The sequence below is a fragment of the Megascapheus bottae genome, unplaced genomic scaffold, assembly GCF_031878675.1.
Source record: "Megascapheus bottae isolate mThoBot1 unplaced genomic scaffold, mThoBot2.hap1 HAP1_SCAFFOLD_87, whole genome shotgun sequence".
Classification (NCBI taxonomy): Eukaryota; Metazoa; Chordata; class Mammalia; order Rodentia; family Geomyidae; genus Megascapheus; species Megascapheus bottae.
In genome coordinates this window covers 64,433-81,317 of record NW_028327338.1, presented here as the reverse complement: position 1 = coordinate 81,317, position 16,885 = coordinate 64,433, and positions in this window count along the sequence as shown.

Genomic DNA, 16,885 nt, shown 5'->3' with positions numbered 1-16,885 from the left:
CAGAAAATGGAGTGGGAAAGTTTTCCAAGTAGAGCATTACATGGCCTAGTACAAAAGCATTGATGAGCCACACTTATCTTTTTAGCTTTTCTTATTCAACAGTGCCCTTAATAAAGAAAAGCAAAAAGAAACCCAAAAAAGCTTTCTATTGGCTTTAGATGGTCAAACTACCTGTCTCCAAGTTCTATTCCTGAGAGTAGAAACAGAAAGCCGTGGGGCCATCATCCTGAAGTCCAGGCTTCCCCAGCTTCACATACACTGGACAGCCGGAAGCGTTCTGGAAGAACACTGATGCATCCTGTGTCATTTTAGTCTTCCTGAGCTTTTAAGATGACTCATTGTTCCTTCTTCTGTTGTCATGCCTTCCTCTTCCCCAAGTTTTCCAACATGTCTCATCTGAGTGACAGAAGTCATTCAAGGAATGTGTGATTTAGAGAACAAGGATAAATGACAGGAAATAAGGGACAAATCTGAGAAATTGAAAGGTTTTCTGTTTTCTTAGTAATCTGCCCAGAGCAGAAGCAGAGTGGCCACAGATTGTATGCTGAATCTTCTTGTGTACCTTTTATCATTGAAGGAAGTTAGATCTGAGGTGGCAGAACCCATGGGGTCCTGAGGATTCTGTGTTTTTCATGTTGACATTGGGCAAGATCAGACTTCAAACTAAGCAAATAACACACAGGCCAAACAAGAGATTTTGGTAGCAGGGAGCCTCCTAGGGCCTGGAGACCGCAGGGTCCCTTGGTAGACATTTGTTTGACACTGGCCCAGCCGGGTCTCTTCACACAAAGATTCTGTGGTTTGCTAAACACCAAAGCAAGGACTGTGAGCTGGCAGTGCCTCAGCCACCTTGATAACTCAGGCAAAGTGATCTGTTTGGCTGGCAAATAGTTTGTTTACTGACTTAGTCCAGGCCACAGAGGACCAAGTCAAAGCCAGGTCACTCCCGTTTTCTGGCATTCAGCACAAACATAAGATGTTGTGTTCATTGTTGAAGTTGGAAGAAGTGACATTTTGCATGTCCTCGTGACATTAGAACTTAATTTATAGTCTTCTTTGACTAAGATAAATGAAAGGCTTCACTGAGCATCTGGGACAAGGAAGGTGTTTGGAAATGAGAGAGACCCTAGAAGTGAACAGATTCTGATCATTTTTATTCATCTCCCCCTCATCTGCAGCAGGCTTCAGGGCTTTTGAGGGCAATTTGTCTACCCTGCTTGCCTTCCTGATGCAGGTTCTACGAATCCACAAAAGGCATTCAAGCTGAGGTCGTTTGTTTTCTAAACCATAGGACAGATTATGCCTTCTCCTACTATTTCTTGCTTTGTATGAATAAATTAATCTCATTAGTGTTCTATGAGTTATAGTTCATGTATTGTTCAGAAATGCCTTCAATCACACACTGAATTAATGTGAAAAACAATGTAAAACTGAGAGCTGGTGTCTCACATTTATAATTCTTTCTACTTAGTAGGCTGAAATAGGAGGGTTGTGATTTGAAGCTCTCCCAGTCAGAAAAGTCTGTGAGGTTGTTATCTTAGTGCCTAGCACTAAGTTTATAATTTCATTTGTGATCTATGAGTGGAAGAGAAATGGCTTCACCTGCCATGACTCTCAGTGGTTAAGTTTGCACAAGGCAAACTTTAGGGTCTTTATCCTTCAAAGAAACTTGCGCAAGTTCTCTTAGTATGATGCACAAGGATTCCCTGGGTCATGGATTGAGCCTTGGCAGCAAATGGTATTGAGTAGGTTTCTGTCCATTCCTGAGCTTCAGTGGCACAGTGAACACACTCATGTTCCACTGGGTGATTTTTAGACTATGGGAAGGGATGCAGAATTCCTTCATGGGCCTTCCATCTGGATATCCCTGTGGCAACTCCCTGGAAATCTTATTCAATGCTTCTAAATTGGCCAATTAATGTTTACAAAGAAGTGACATTTTTATGAGGGCTGGAAAATAATTTTGGCAACATTTAAGGATATTTGAAAATTCAGATGGAACAGTCAACTCTTCATCCAGCTCCTACTTTACTGTCTGGTTTAGAATCGATATCAAAATAATTCAGAAAGAATGTGTTCCCTTTATGAACGTAAATAAAGGACATATGAAGGTAGCTGGGCAGGGCTAGGGTGCAGAGGTGTTTCTGAATGCAGATAGGAGTGACTTGAGAATACTCTTAAAGGATTACTTCACACAGTCACTACAGCACCCGTAACTGCATTTCCTGCAGTTTACCACTATAGCATTCTGAGAACTAATTTTCTTTGCCAACTAAAATGGCTATAAAATAATACAAAGATTATTAATAAGGGCAGAAATCCTTGAGTTTGAGTCCTACCTTCCAAGTCTGTCTGTGTGACACTGGGAACTTTGTCTCTTAGTCTCAGCTTCTTCAATGAAAAAAAAATGGCCACCCCTAATATTTTGGAGGATGAACTATCATATGTGTGTGAATCATGGTCTTACTGAACTAATCAGATCACCTCAACTGAAAATTTAAATTATTTCAATCACTTAAGATATTCTTTCTGAGTATATGCAAGACACCCAGCTGTGGGCGCAGGTGCTGAAATCCTGAGGTAAACAGAATGTCTATATTACTTCTCTCCTTCTCTCTTGGAGAGAAGGTTTGGATTTAACACACTGGTGCTAAATCTTTGACATACTTAAAGATACTGAGTGAATGAACTGATTCTCCCTTCCCCCCAAAAAGAGTGTCTCTTCAAAATCATTGAAAAAATTTTCTAGAAGACTGTGAAGAATTCCAAACCAGTTGATGGTAATCATCTGACGATATCAGATTTTTTATTGCTAAATTTATATGCAGCATGGAAAAAAATGGAAAATTGATGAAATCCTTTTCAGTCAGTGTTTGCTCATTAAATTGTGAGCATTACCATGAAGTGATTTTATTTCTTTTCCTTTCTTAAAACATCAGTCTTTCCATTAGAGAGTGAGTAGGCATGAGTTTTGCATCATTGTCTAGTTCAGTTTCAAGCGATGCTTCTGCCCTGGCCTCCTGACTATCTGGACCAGAGGTGCAAATCACTAGGCCTGCTCCAAGATATTCATGTAAGATTAAACAGGGTTTCCTACTGTGTCACCCTCCAAACCAGCTTCCTACTCTTACCTGGGAGGCATGGTACTTTTGGAAATGGCAGCCTACTCCATTTTAAGGAGTGAAAATAGATGCTACTGCTGTTAGGTTACCCAACAACTGATTCCATATCCCTATTTCAGTCCATCACTAGTAATTAAGCAAACTGTAGAAACAAAAAAATGAATGAATGAATGAATGAAATGCTAGAGAAGATTTCAACCTTTTCTCTAGTGCTTTCTTTTTGCTACTTGCTTAACGGACACTGTGAGGGGAAAAGATATTGAGAAGTTCTAGTCTCCATAATTTTCTCAACACCAGCTCTAATGGTGTAGATGTATTGAAAGGCAAAGACTGAATCCCATTTATGAACCTCTATCCCAGTTTTACAAAACTCTCCTTGTTCAAATTTCTTCTATGTTAAGTTTGGATTTCTCTTAGTAAGGTTTATTTTTGCATGGGTAAAGGTACCTAGATTTTTTTTCATGGAATTTATTTAAATTAAATTTATTACTTCTCTTTCTGGTTACAAAGTAATGGTAGAGAATGTAAGAGTAAATTCATAGACACACAATATGAAGGAATTTTTTCTTACAAGTATTTTTATGCTTTCTTACTGTATCTTTTGTCAAGTGAATAAGTATTTTGAGATTGAATCATAAGCTCTAGGTTTTGTAACTTGCTATATATAGTTGATGTTCTGTAAGTATACATAGTCAATATCAACTAGGAGAACCTCAGTGGATGAAGAGGATTCTTTACTTAGACATTTATTTGTATTTTCTGTGTTCACGCAGTTATTGCTTTCAAAAGAAAAACAAACAAACAAACAAATTAGTGCTTATGATGTGCCCTTGATCTTGGAGCTCTGTGAATCTCCATCCTCACATCTCTGTACTCACAGTACCTGGCAATCTCTTTCTTTTCTTTTTCTTTTTCTTTTGGTCAATTGTGGGATTTGACCTGAGGGCCTGGATTCCATCCTTGAACTTTTTTTTGTGCCCTAAACTAGTGTTCTACTACTTGAGCTACAGTGCCATTTCCGGTTTTGGGGTGGCTAATTGGAGAAACAATTCTCATGTGGACTTTTTCTGCCCAGGAAAGCTTTGTGTGGGCTGGCATTGAACCACAATCCTCAGATCTCAGCCTTATCCAAGTAGCAAAGATTACAAGGGTGAGCCATCAGCACCTGGCTCTGGCAACCTTTTGAGGATGCCCTCATACTACTTCTCTGAATGAAAGTGAGCATTGTCTCCATGATCACCAGAAAGCCCTTTATTGGGGTTCTGAATGTGTTGCAGAAGTAGCACAGGGCCCCGCAGGTGACCTGAAAGACTGTGCTTTTGAAGTGCTTTTTTTCAAAAGTCAAGAAGTGTTTCGCTCGTGTGGTGTCTCCATGGTGAGTGACATGGCCTTGAGTTTGGGTTTCTGTCATGGAAGACTGGGGTGCCATGACCAACTCTAGCTTCTGAGAATTGAATCACAAACTCATACCTATCCAAGTCTTTAGTCCAAAGATGGGGTTTCTAATACCAGCAGCATCCTTATGAACAGCAGTGAGCTCTTCTGTAGTGCTCCTAGCTGGCCAGACCATTGTTTAAGCAGGTATTGCCTAACTTATTTAACTGAGTCTTGTCACTCATGAAATATAGCTCTACCACTATTTTCATCATTATCAGCATCATCATCATCATCATCATCATCATCAACATCGTCATCATTGTTATTCTTATTGTTGCTGATACTGGGGCTTGAACCCTGAGCCTTGTGTTCTCACAGCTTTTTTGCTTAAGGTTGTTTCTCTGTTGAGTTAAGCCACTCCTTCACTTCTGACTTTTTCCTGATTAATTGGAGATAAGTTGTTCAGATTTTCTGGCCTAGGCTGCTTTCAAAGCAGGATTCTCTGATCTCATCCTCTTGAGTAGCCAAGATTACAGGCATGAGCCAGCCCTATTTTGTAGACAAGATGGCAGAATCAGAAAGACTCATACCAGATGAATAGTTGCCAGATATCTTGTTTGTTAAATAATTTCTATGTTGGAGTAATGTTTCCATCTAAAAATTCTTCATTGATGCCAGCACTTAAATCCTATTAGTCTTGTAGTTTTTCTTTCTTGTACCTGTATTTTATCTTCTTTGCAAATACACACTGCTCCCTCTTTCTTCCTCCCCTCAGTTTTTTTTTGAAAGAGCAATGTGCTCTGTACCTACTCCTGAAGGAAGTGAGGGGTGTGCTTGTGAAACTTTGATTGGAAAGATAAACTGGTTGTGCTTCTATTTCTTGCCTTGTATTTATACTTTATGCTTATTGGGCAGTTTGCCCAGCAATAATGACTTCCCTTGCCCTCTTGCTCCCCTTAGCCTCCCCCTTCCCTTCAGGACGGAAGTAGGTTTCTGTGGCATTTGCTCAGTCTGGCCAGTGGATGCTGGAAAGCCATTAGACTGTCAAGCTTGGTGCCTCCTGCATTGAGTGGTTGCTCACTCATTTCTACTTGTAAGCCTAAAGCCAACTACATAGCCCCTCATCTCTCTCTTTCTCTCTCTCTTTATCCTCTTTTTCTCCCTCTTCTTCTTACTCCCAATCTCTTTCCTTTCCTCCTCTCCCCACCCCCAATTCTTTTTCCTCCCTTTTCTTTGCTTTCAGTGCTGTTAAATTGAACACTAAGCACTTTTGTACACCTTCATTAAGGTCCTTCTCTTTCTTTTGTTGTTTTTTTTAAAACAATTTGTATCTTTCTTCTTTTCTCCTTCTCTTTCTTTCTTTCTTTCTTTTTTTTTGTGGGTCATGAGGCTTGAACTTTAGGCCTGGGCGCTGTCACTGAGCTCAAGGCTACAACCCTACCCTTGAGCCAAGCCCCACTTCCTATTTTCTAGAGGTTAATTGGAGATAAGAGTCTCAGGTCCCTTTGTGACTGGGCTGGCTTTGAACCTTGATCCTCTGATCTCAGCCCCCTGAGTACTTAGGATTACAGGCTTGAGCCACTGTGCCTGGCTTCTCCTTTTCTTTTGTCCTGCCTCCATTCTGCTCCCTTCTCTTCCTTCCTCCCTCATTTCATTTTAGCCTTCCATCTTCCTTGGTATTTAATCTGATAAGACCAGCTTTGGAAGCAGCCTAGGAAGATCAGAAGGGGCTACCACAGTTAGTTCCAGGAAAAGGTAGTACTTCAGATGTTCAGGTGCAGGATTAATCAATACCAAGCAAGAGCCGTAGGAGTGGGAACTCAGGGTAGCCCACACCGGTTGTCACAGCGTCAGGATGGTGGGACCTCTGAAGGTTCCTTCCTGTCTTCTCTCACAAGAGGATGTCCTGATCAGTCAATAACTTGAGGCCTCTTTCAGAATTTCTAAGGAAATTCTTGTGAACTTTGCTTCTCTGTACTGAGAGGGCACTCCTCATTCCTGAGTGTGTGCTAGTGTGCTTCAGGGTGGAGTTGGTGGGAATTTGCCATCACCCATGCTGGGAGTGTACAGAAATTTGCTTTATCTTTGCCTGATGATTGATTCCCTATCTTGACTGTCTTTTTTAAAAATTATTATTATAAAGGTCATATACAGAGAGGTTACAGTTACATAGTCAGGTAAAGAATACATTTCTTTTTGGACAATGTCACCCTTTCTTGTTCTCTCTCTCTCTCTCTCTCTCTCTCTCTTTCTCTCTCTCTCTCCACCTTTCTTGTTCTCTCTCTTTCTCTCTCTCTCTTTCTCCATCTCTCTCTCTCAACTTCTCTACTTCTCTCCCTCTTTCTCTCCCTCCCTCTCTCTTTCTCTTACTGTCACACACACTCTCTCTCTCATAGTTTTTCCCTCCTGTTCCTCCCACAAGTTGAACAGTTCATTCTCAGCATAGTGTCTAGTGAGTACTATTGCTGCATTTGTTTATACCTCGTCCCTCCATTTTTGTGCCCCCTTACCTTCCCAAAGACAGATCAATGAACCAATGAGACAAAAAAAGAAACAACAGAAACAAGCAAACAAACAAAAACCACTTGTTTCCATTTCCATTCTGATGGATATGATTTTATAGGATAGATGCATGTAGGCATTGAGCCTTTGTGTTCCTCTCCTGGGAGCCTTACCTTACCTCTCTTATCCTGCAGCTAAGTTGCATGTTTGCCTCTTAGAAACACAATTTCAAGAGTTTGAGGGACAGATGACAAGGGCATCTGTCTCTCACTTACCCAGAGTCTTGGGACTAGACAGAAGGCATCTGGAGAGGTTCTGGAGCTCATTTAGTTCAGACTCTCAGCCTCTTAACATGGATTCTTACCTCTTGGTGAAAGGGTTGATGCCTTCTTGAACTCAATTATATAGTTGACATTAAAATTTTTTGTTCTTATTATTATGTTCTTGGAATTATTATGCTTAATTATGAGATTCTCCAGTTTTAAGTCTTAACAACAAGTTGTAAGCCTTACTTGGTAGCTTCCCAATGTATTCTGCTCAAACATCCTAACTTCAAAGACAAAGTCAAGCCATTGGACCTCTGAGAGCTTTTAAGGGTTATCTGTTACTCACACTCGTAGATCCCCTCCAGCTTTGTGACATAGGCTTAGATAACATGGTAAGTACAGACTCCTCTATGTTACTTGATGCTAGGAATTGGTTGTTTATCCTGCAGAGAACACAGAGTTTAGACATGTGCCATTATAGCTTTTTTGTTTTTGTTTTTTACTATGATAAACACCTCTCTGTCTATATTCCCTTTCTTGCTTCCCTCCCAAAGTAGTGTGTTTATGTGCTAATAAGAAGTTTAATGTTTAGGAAAATTTCTTTAATAGAGAAGCAGGAGGTGAACCCAGGAAAAAAGCAGGTAACAAGATCCATTCATCATTTGTCAAACTGGAGGACTGGCTTCTGGTTTGTTCTAAACAGATATTTTAATAAACAGCAATAGAAGTCTTTGTGTACAATGAATGCCTTCAAAGTAGAAGGCTGGAGTCTGCAGCTGATTTGGAGTTAGATTTCATTTGACACATTTGAAGGGACTAGAAGAAAAAAGGCATTCCAGGAAATTGGACAACTTGTCAAAAGGGAAAAAGAATTAAAGTTTTGGAGCATTTTGGGGTAGTAAGTCCCAAAGGTGTGATTAAGCATGGGGCCAATGAGATTCATTATCATCCTAATGTGCGTGTGTGTGTTTGGGGAAAGGGAGCTGATACTGGTTCAGGGTGCTTTGTCTTGGCTTTATTGCTTAATACTATGCCTCGTTCACTTAAACCATTCTTCCACTTTTGGATTTTTTTCTGCCTGAGCTGGTTTCTAACTATGATCCTCAGATCTCAATGTCAGCCCTATGTAGCTAGAAAGATAGGCATCAGAGCCTGCAGAGTATTTCTAATTTTAGAGTATACAGTGTTGTCCTGGATGTCAAAGAGCAAAGAGTCACCTTGATCTAGTTTTGATTCTTGGACAGGTACAAACATGATTCCGGGGAAGCCATTTACTCTTAGGCAATCTCGTTACATTCATCACAACAGCTTATGATTTTGTGACGATAAAACAGTATGCTCATTCTCTCATTGGATCTTTTTTTTTTCATTTCTCCAGTTTGTCCAGTGAAATGGACAAACCAAAAAGCTGAGTGGTGTAAAAGGCCTGTGACATAGAAACCACTCATGATGATACAGTAGGCTTGCTGCTATTCATTGTCATTACTATTATTCTCTCACAACTAGTTGAGGCAGAGGAAGGCCTGACACTCCTTTCTAGGTTTCTACTTTAGAAAGGAGCTTCTGTGAGCAATCTTCTGTCCTGTTCCATCTGCAGCCAGATCTCTTGAAAATGGAGAGGTCAGAGTACCTAGCACCTCGAATTGTTAAAATGGAATTCTTATTAGAGAAAAATGGCCAACAGAAGTAGAATTGAGGGGAAGGGGGAAGGAAAGTGGGGAAAAAATCATGAGAAGGTGTATCAGTGTTCAAGAAGTAATGTAAGCCAGGTGCAGTGGCTCACATCTGTAATCCTAAATACTTAGGAAGCTGAGATCTGAGGATCAAACTTCAAAGCCAGCCTGGGCACAAAAGGACCTGAGACTCTTACCTCCAATTAACCTCTAGAAAATGGGGCCTGGCTTAAGGGTAGAGTTGTAGCCTTGAGCTGAAGAGCTCAGGGACAACACTCAGGCCCAGGGGTAGGGTGGTAGCCTTGAACTGAAGAGTTCAGGGACAGCACCCAGGCCGAGCTCAAACCCCATGACCCACAAAAAACGTACCCACTACTTGACAAATGTAACTGTAAACCCTCTACAATAAAATGCAATTAAAAAAAGAAAAAAGTAGAATCAAAGTTATCAAACACTAATGCAATTAAATCACTGGTAATCAAAATGAAACTAACTCAGAGCACGTGAACAGGAGGAGTGAGGGAGAAGGAAGAATGGGAGGAGAGAGAATTAGGGATAAAGAAGTACACTGGATGTAGAAGGAGGAGGAAGAAGTCCTGGGGACTCAGTGTGGCTGGGTATCATGGCTGATGTCATCAAGAAGGGTACTAGTGACTCATTCCTGTAAACTTAGCTACCTCTGAGGTTGAGAAAGGGAGTTAGAGGCCAGCCTGGGCAGAAAAGTTATTGAGACCCCTTTTGGTCTCATCCCCTACCTAGGCACAGTTTTATATGGATCCCAAGGTACATGAAAGGCTGAGATTGGAAAGATCACAGTTCCAAACTAGCCTGGGTAGTAAAATCCTCGAGATCTCATCTTCATGAAGAGGAATCTGGGTTCAGGGATGCATGCCTATGATCTCGGTAGTGATAAAACTAAAAGTAGGTGAACCATGCTCAGTCACTTGACCTGGGGAGAAATGAGAGTGTATCATAAAAATAATCAGTGAAAAACAGTGCTGGAAGTATGTCAGCAGTATCATATCGTCCTGGGAAAGCATAAGACCCTGACATGAGTTCAAAACCCAATGGGGTATGAGGGAAAATAGAAGGAAATTAGGCAACAGAGTTAGAAGGAAGAAGAACTTAGTAGGATAATGAAGTCCAGTTGTGTATTTCCTCAAGTGGAGCTCTAGGGCTTCAAATTCAAAGAATGATAAGGAGGCGCAGATGATAATTACTTCTTTGATCAGTGTGTGTTGTACACATGTGTTAAAATGTTACAAGAAACCTAGCACTAATGGTGCATGCTTGTAATCCTAGCTACTCAGTAAGCTGAGACTTACAGGATCTCAAATCCAGCTCAGACAGAAATGTCTATAAGGCTCCATCTCCAATCAACCAGCAAAATGCTTGACTGGAGACTTGACTCAAGTGGTACAGCACCAGCCATTTGCATATAGAGCAAGAATTCAACCTCAGGAATCACTCAGAAGGAAAAGAAAAAAAAGAAAGAAAGAAATATCACAACAAACCTGAGTGTTGGTACTTCTTTCTCTCAGTCTTCCTACATGGTAGACTAAGATCAGGAGAACCTCAGTTTCAGGCCAGCCCAGACAGAAAAGTATACTTCTCCTATCTCAATGGAAGAAGCTGGGCAAGATAATATTTGCCTGCTATCCCAACTATGTGAAAAGCCTAAAACAGGAGGATCTTGGTCTAAATGAATGCCTGGAAGTGAGTTCCTATCTCTAACAAACAAACAAACAAATAAATAAACAAACCAGTGCAAACAAGAGCAGAAGATATAATTCAGCAATATAACACTAGCCTAGTAAGTGTGAGACCTTGAATTCAAACTGCAGTACTGTCAAAAAAAAAAAAGCAACCTAGGAAAGAAAGAAAAAATGTATTGTGACAAATCCAATTAACATAAATTATTAATGCAGTTTTTTAAAAAAGAGGAACCTGATGTTTGAGTACTGGAAATCATAGGGGTGCTATGATTAGTTAGCCTCTCTTATCTTTTGTTTCTTCTTTCTCTGATATAATGGTGACAGGACTTCAGTGTGAATCCAGAGAGATAAGGCCCTTAGTCATGGGAGAAGTGCCAGCAGTTCGATTTCCTTAGCATTTGGCACATACTCTAGGTGAAATTTTATTTGTTCAGCAATGGATTACAAAGTAAATTTAATTCTACTAGATATCTAATAACTAGTGTCCCTTTCCACCTTTCTCTCCTCTCACTTGAATTAATTAGCTTTAGAATTAAAATGGGCTAAATGGACTGGTGGTTTTAGAATAAAACTGCTGTATATCCAGCTTTCTTAAGAAGTTCTCTTGTCAAGTGAGTCCCAGCTACACAGCCTGTAACAACCCAGAGTTCTGGGGTTATGTCTGTGGATTCCAAATGGATTCCTACTGGGGGGCTTGATTCTGTCCTACTTCCGATAGAAAGCAAGGCTCCATGCCTGCAGAGCTTGTCCTGAAGACCTTGTTCTGGCCAGTAGCTTTGACTTAAGCTCAGGCTTCTCTTCTATTTTATCTCCATTTCAGAAGCCGCAAACCACATTGTCTCCTTGAACTTTCCTGGGATCTGTCATTGTATCAAGAACCTCATTAGGAAAATGTCCAATCAAGTACAATTGTTTTTCTAACCAATTGTTATCCTAGCTGTAAGATAAAGTAGTGTTGGTCCCTCTTGTATCAGCCAAGCAGCTTTGAAACAAAGTGGAAGTCATTTTTCCCATGTAGGCTTCACCTGGAAAACCAACACATTTCACATTTGCCTGGTCCAGAATCCAATGGGGTCCTTACAGCAGCTACTGGTTAGGCGTAAAGAGGCAGGATAAGAAGGAGGGAACCTGGAGGCTTGTTTTGTTGGGAGTAATGTCTGGTCTAATCCTGAGAGCTCAGTAGAACAGGGGAAGGCATGCCCACCAAGGTGGTTTCTAGAAAAGGCAGTCACATCTGCCTCACATGGTACTGCAGAGAGCCCCAGTCAAGTAGGTTCAGCATTCCCATGTCCTAGGCACGTTATACTGTTCATTGACATGCTCCTGTTTCTACAATCTGGGAGGCCTTGAAGTAAGGTATTCAGGGCCCTCAGGAAAACTAGGAATAGGACGTTTGGATTTCTGTTAGTTTCCAGGTTGCAATCTGGACAGAATAAACGTATTCCCCAGGATAGAGGTGAAAAATTTATTTTTAGGAGAGAAAGAAAAATAAGAGTTCTTTGCTTTTAGGGATTTATTTGTTCATGGTAGAAATGGCAGACTGAAACAAAACAGTGAGAACAACCTCAACTTGGTTGGTAGCAGGCAAAGAGAAATTATGGTATATCCTTCCCTTCCCAGACACTGTAAAAAAAAATGTTTGTTTGTTTGTTTATTTATTTATTTATTTATTTATTTATTTATTTTTCCCAGTCCTGGGGCTTGAACTCAAGGCCTGAGCACTTTCATTGGGCTTTCTCAAGGCTAGCGCTCTACCACTTGAGCCACATCACCACCTCTGGCTTTTTTCTATGAATGTGGTACTGAGGAATTGAACCCACGTATTTGTGCATGCCAGGCCAACTCCAGTAGGCCAAACTCCTGGCATTAAAAATTGCTTATATATAATTATAATTAGATTTACTATATTAATTCTGTGGACAATGTGGCTGGATGCCATTTGCTTGAATCCTTTTAATTTTGAAAGATTCCTCCCCACTTTTAATTAGAGGAGGAAAAGAAGAAAGATAAACCTCAAGGTCTAGATGAGTGGAGCTCTAGGGCTTCAAATTCAAAGAATGATAAGGAGGTGCAGATGATAATTACTTCTTTGATCAGTGTGTGTTGTACACATGTGTTAAAATGTTACAAGAAACCTAGCACTAATGGTGCATGCTTGTAATCCTAGCTACTCAGCTGGTATTCCACTATTTGAGGCCCCCTGATCCCTGTCCCTTTGCTAAGTGTAGCAAAGATGCTTGTGCACAAAAAAAAATAAGCCCATGAAATTGTCTAGGTGGGTCTTTTTTTATTGTAATTAATAAAAGGGTTACATGGTATTTGCCAGATAGAAGGTGCATTAGTTCACTTATATTGATACCCTTTCACATGTCTTGGTCCCCATTACCCTCCCCTCCACGCCCCCCCATCTTGGTTCCCCCCTTCCCTATCCAATTTCAAATAACCAAATACAAATAAATCCAATATATCAGATAACAAAGTGAGATACTGTAACAATATGAGATAACCAAGGGACAGCAAAAGAGATGAGAGATAACATAGCACATTAAGGACAACAATCATTCATTGTATGGCTTTTGTTTCAATGTCCTGGAGGTCTTGTAGTGGCTTATGACTTCTACTGACTTCTTGGAGGTAGGTTCTGATACCAAAGTAATTTCACTATGAAAGTCCTGAAACTGGGAACGAGAGTGTAGCCTGATGGTAGAGTGATTGCCTAGCTTGCATGAAGCCCTGGGTTTGATTCCTTGGTACCACATATGTAGAAAAAGCTGGAAGTGCCGCTGTGCCTCAAGTAGAACACTAACGTTGAGAAAGCCCAAGGATAGTGCCCAGGCCTTGAGTTCAAGCCCCAAGACTGGAAAAAAACAATTCTCAACCATTAAGCATCAGTTACCAAATCCAGTGCACCCATAAAAGCAGGAAGAATACAACATTTAGTTCTGGAAATTTAAGAAATATCAGATTTTTTATCTGATATTCAAGTTTACTCAAGTGCACAGTTGATAGTAACACCAAGGACTGAGCCAAAAATACTACAAGCATCCCACCAGGAAATTTTACTTTTATGATTTAAACAAGTATTTATTCAGGGCCTTGTACTCTTGTCTTTTTAGCTCAAGGTTAGTGCTCTTCCACTTGAGCTATACCTCCACTTCAGCTTTTTGCTGGTTAGAGTTAAGAGTCTCTGGGACTTTTCTATAGGCTAGCTATAGGCCAACTTCAAACCATGATCCTCAAATCTCAGCTTTCTGAGTAATAAGAAGTACAGGCATGAGCCATTAGCACTTGGATTTTACTGTTTTTTTTTTTTGGCAATGGAGTCCAATGAACATTTCTGCACTTATCTCCTTCCCTTTTTCCCTCCCTCCCTTCTTTCTCCCACCCCCTCTCTGTCTTCCCCTCTCTCTCCTTTCCTTCCTTATTATTTTTTTTGTTCCTAGAAATTGAACTTAGAGCCTTGCACATGCTAAACATGCATTGTACCACCAAGCTATACCTACATTTTTGTAAATTCAAATTTAATTTACACATAGCTTAAATTATATATGAGCTATATTTCCTCATTTATTATCATGAGGTGCAAACTGTGCTGCTTTTCTCCTGTATCAGAGTTATGTAGCACGTTCAAGGTTGAACTTGAGCAGAGGGATTTAAGCTTTAAATACAATAACTTCTTTGAATAGGCTTACAAAATGGTCCATAACATCAAATGATATTTTTAACAGAGAAAAATGCTTATTTTTTAAGTTCATGCAAACTGTTCAATTTATCAAGATGAGTTTAGGGATTTAAATAATGTTATTAATGTTTAACTGTTATCTACTACTGTAGAAAACAGAATAGAACACAATCCTACCTTTTTAAAATTGCAGTGAAGCATGCCCACAACCCTCCTAGATTTAATCTTTAACATAACAATTTTTTAAAAATCTGTCTTTCTTTCCTGGGGTTTGGACTTATGACCTTGTACTTGCTAGGTTTGCTCTGTCCTGCTGAGCCATGCCAGCCCCTTTCTCCACTGGTTACTTTCCAGGTAGGCTCTTACTTCCTATGTTGAACCTCCAGTTTTTCTTTTTTTTTCCCCTTTTTCCCTCAACTATAATGCTGATGAGAAGTTCATGTCACCAGGCCCAGATTCTTTCTGTTGAGATGGAATCTTGCAAATTTTTAAGCCTGGGATGGCCTGGGCATAAAATAGCTAGGAAGACATGTGTGCATTACTTCACCCAGCTATTGAGAAAGGCTCTGTGAACTTGATTTTTAATATGTTGAAGTTTGACACTCCTGATCTCACTTATTCAATTAATTAACCCCATACCTTGCATTAGCAAATTTTACAAAATTAATGTGCAGTATAATATTTCTGTTTTTACAAGTATATATATATATATAATAAATGAGTGATTCAATGTTGGACTGACACACTTGTTGCAACAATTTCAGCTTTCATCTATCTCTGGATAAAGTTTTAAAGTTCAAGCACAAGGATGCTGTTTTCCAAGTGTGAGGGCATATTTTCTCTTTTTCTATTAATCTTTTAGGTCACAAATATTTGAGTGTTCTTTTGTGTGCATGAAGAATGCCAGATAGGAACTCCATGGTGGCAGAAGACATGCAAGTCTCTATCTTGGCCTTTGTAAAGGATAGTGGAAAAGTCTGCGATCATCTCTTTTGAAATAAATGCTAATTTTTGTATTGGTAAAGTCTGCTTCTGTCTCAACTGTCCATAATCCCCTGAGTGTCACTTTTTGAGAAGCAGTATTAGCAGGATGTAAAGCACAGCAACACACAATGGGGACATAATTCTATGCACATAGAGAATGAATCAGGTGACACAACACCTTCTTCCTGTCTTCAGTTTCTTTGACAGTTTTCACTTCCCTGAGGAGAATCTATGATTGTTTAATTTGTTTCCTGTCTCATTGTAAATACTTTGCAGCTGTTTCTCTTTCTCTTTTTTAAAACTTAGTGAAATTATCATAATCTTGAGAAGACATCATTTAAAGAAGAGATATTGACTGCTTGAGAGCACAGAAAGAAAAATATTACAAAAAAAACTAAACAGGAATTTCGAGAATAGCTGAATTGACAACTATTTTGTCACTTGGTATGGGGTCTGCTTATTCAGAGTAATGTGTATCAGCTTATCTACTCCGCTGGCAACTGTTAAAATAAACAAACTCTTTGGAGTGAGAAAGAGCATTTAAAATGTCCTTAGTGGAAAGGGAGTTCTAAACACAGAAGGGCTTGTTTGCCTGCCATTAATAGTGAGATGGTGTTTGATCATGCTAGAAATTCATCTCTGAGCTGAGCACATTTACCTTTAACAATACAATTACTATCTTGAAGTAGGATAGATTTCTTTGGGATCATATTATGCTAATAGGGAAATCATTATATATGAAGGACATGTACTTTTATATAAATGTTATGTGGTCATCACCATTTCATATTTGCAAGGGGTTTTCCCGTTCATCTATTAAGAAATTATAAGTGTCCACGTGAAGGCTATCACGTATGTGTGTGTGTGTGTGCGTGTGCGTGTGTGTGTGTGTGTGTGTGTGTGTGTGTGTGTATGTTCTATGCTGCTACGAGGGCTTTAACTTAGGGCCTTGAGCTTTCACTTGGCTTTTTCACTTGAGGTTGGTCTTCTTCCATTTGAGTCAAGAGTAAAGGCTCTAGTCTAACTTTTTTTCTGGTTAATAAGAAGTCAGCATCTTACAGAATTTTCTGTTTAGGGTGAATAAATGCTCAAAATCTTCAGAGCTTAGCCTTCTGTCTAGCTAAGATTACAAGCATGATGTGTTCATCTTGGATTTTAATTGTGCACCTCTAGGCTTGACCAGGGCCTTTACTTAAAGAAACTACCAAGTTGTCTTCCTTCTGAAGCATTTTCCTTACACTTCTGGATGGCAAAACCCACTTGCAAGTGGGGAGACATAGGGCATCTTTGCTTAAGCGAATCATCTGTTCCTTTTGAACATTCGTAATGCTCTGCCAACAGCAACATCCTGCAGACAGTGAACAGAGATGCAGCTGGCTTGAGAGGCCCTGGAGAGTGTGGGGCTTAGAGAACACTGTGCTTTGGAGTAGGATGGCTCATTATGAAGAGTGATGGATGGACTTAATCTCCAGGTCCTGGACAAAGGCACATCATTCTTGATGAAGAAGAAAGGTTTGCCTTCTAAGGCTTTTCTAGCTTGAATATGCTGCCTTGCCATATTTTG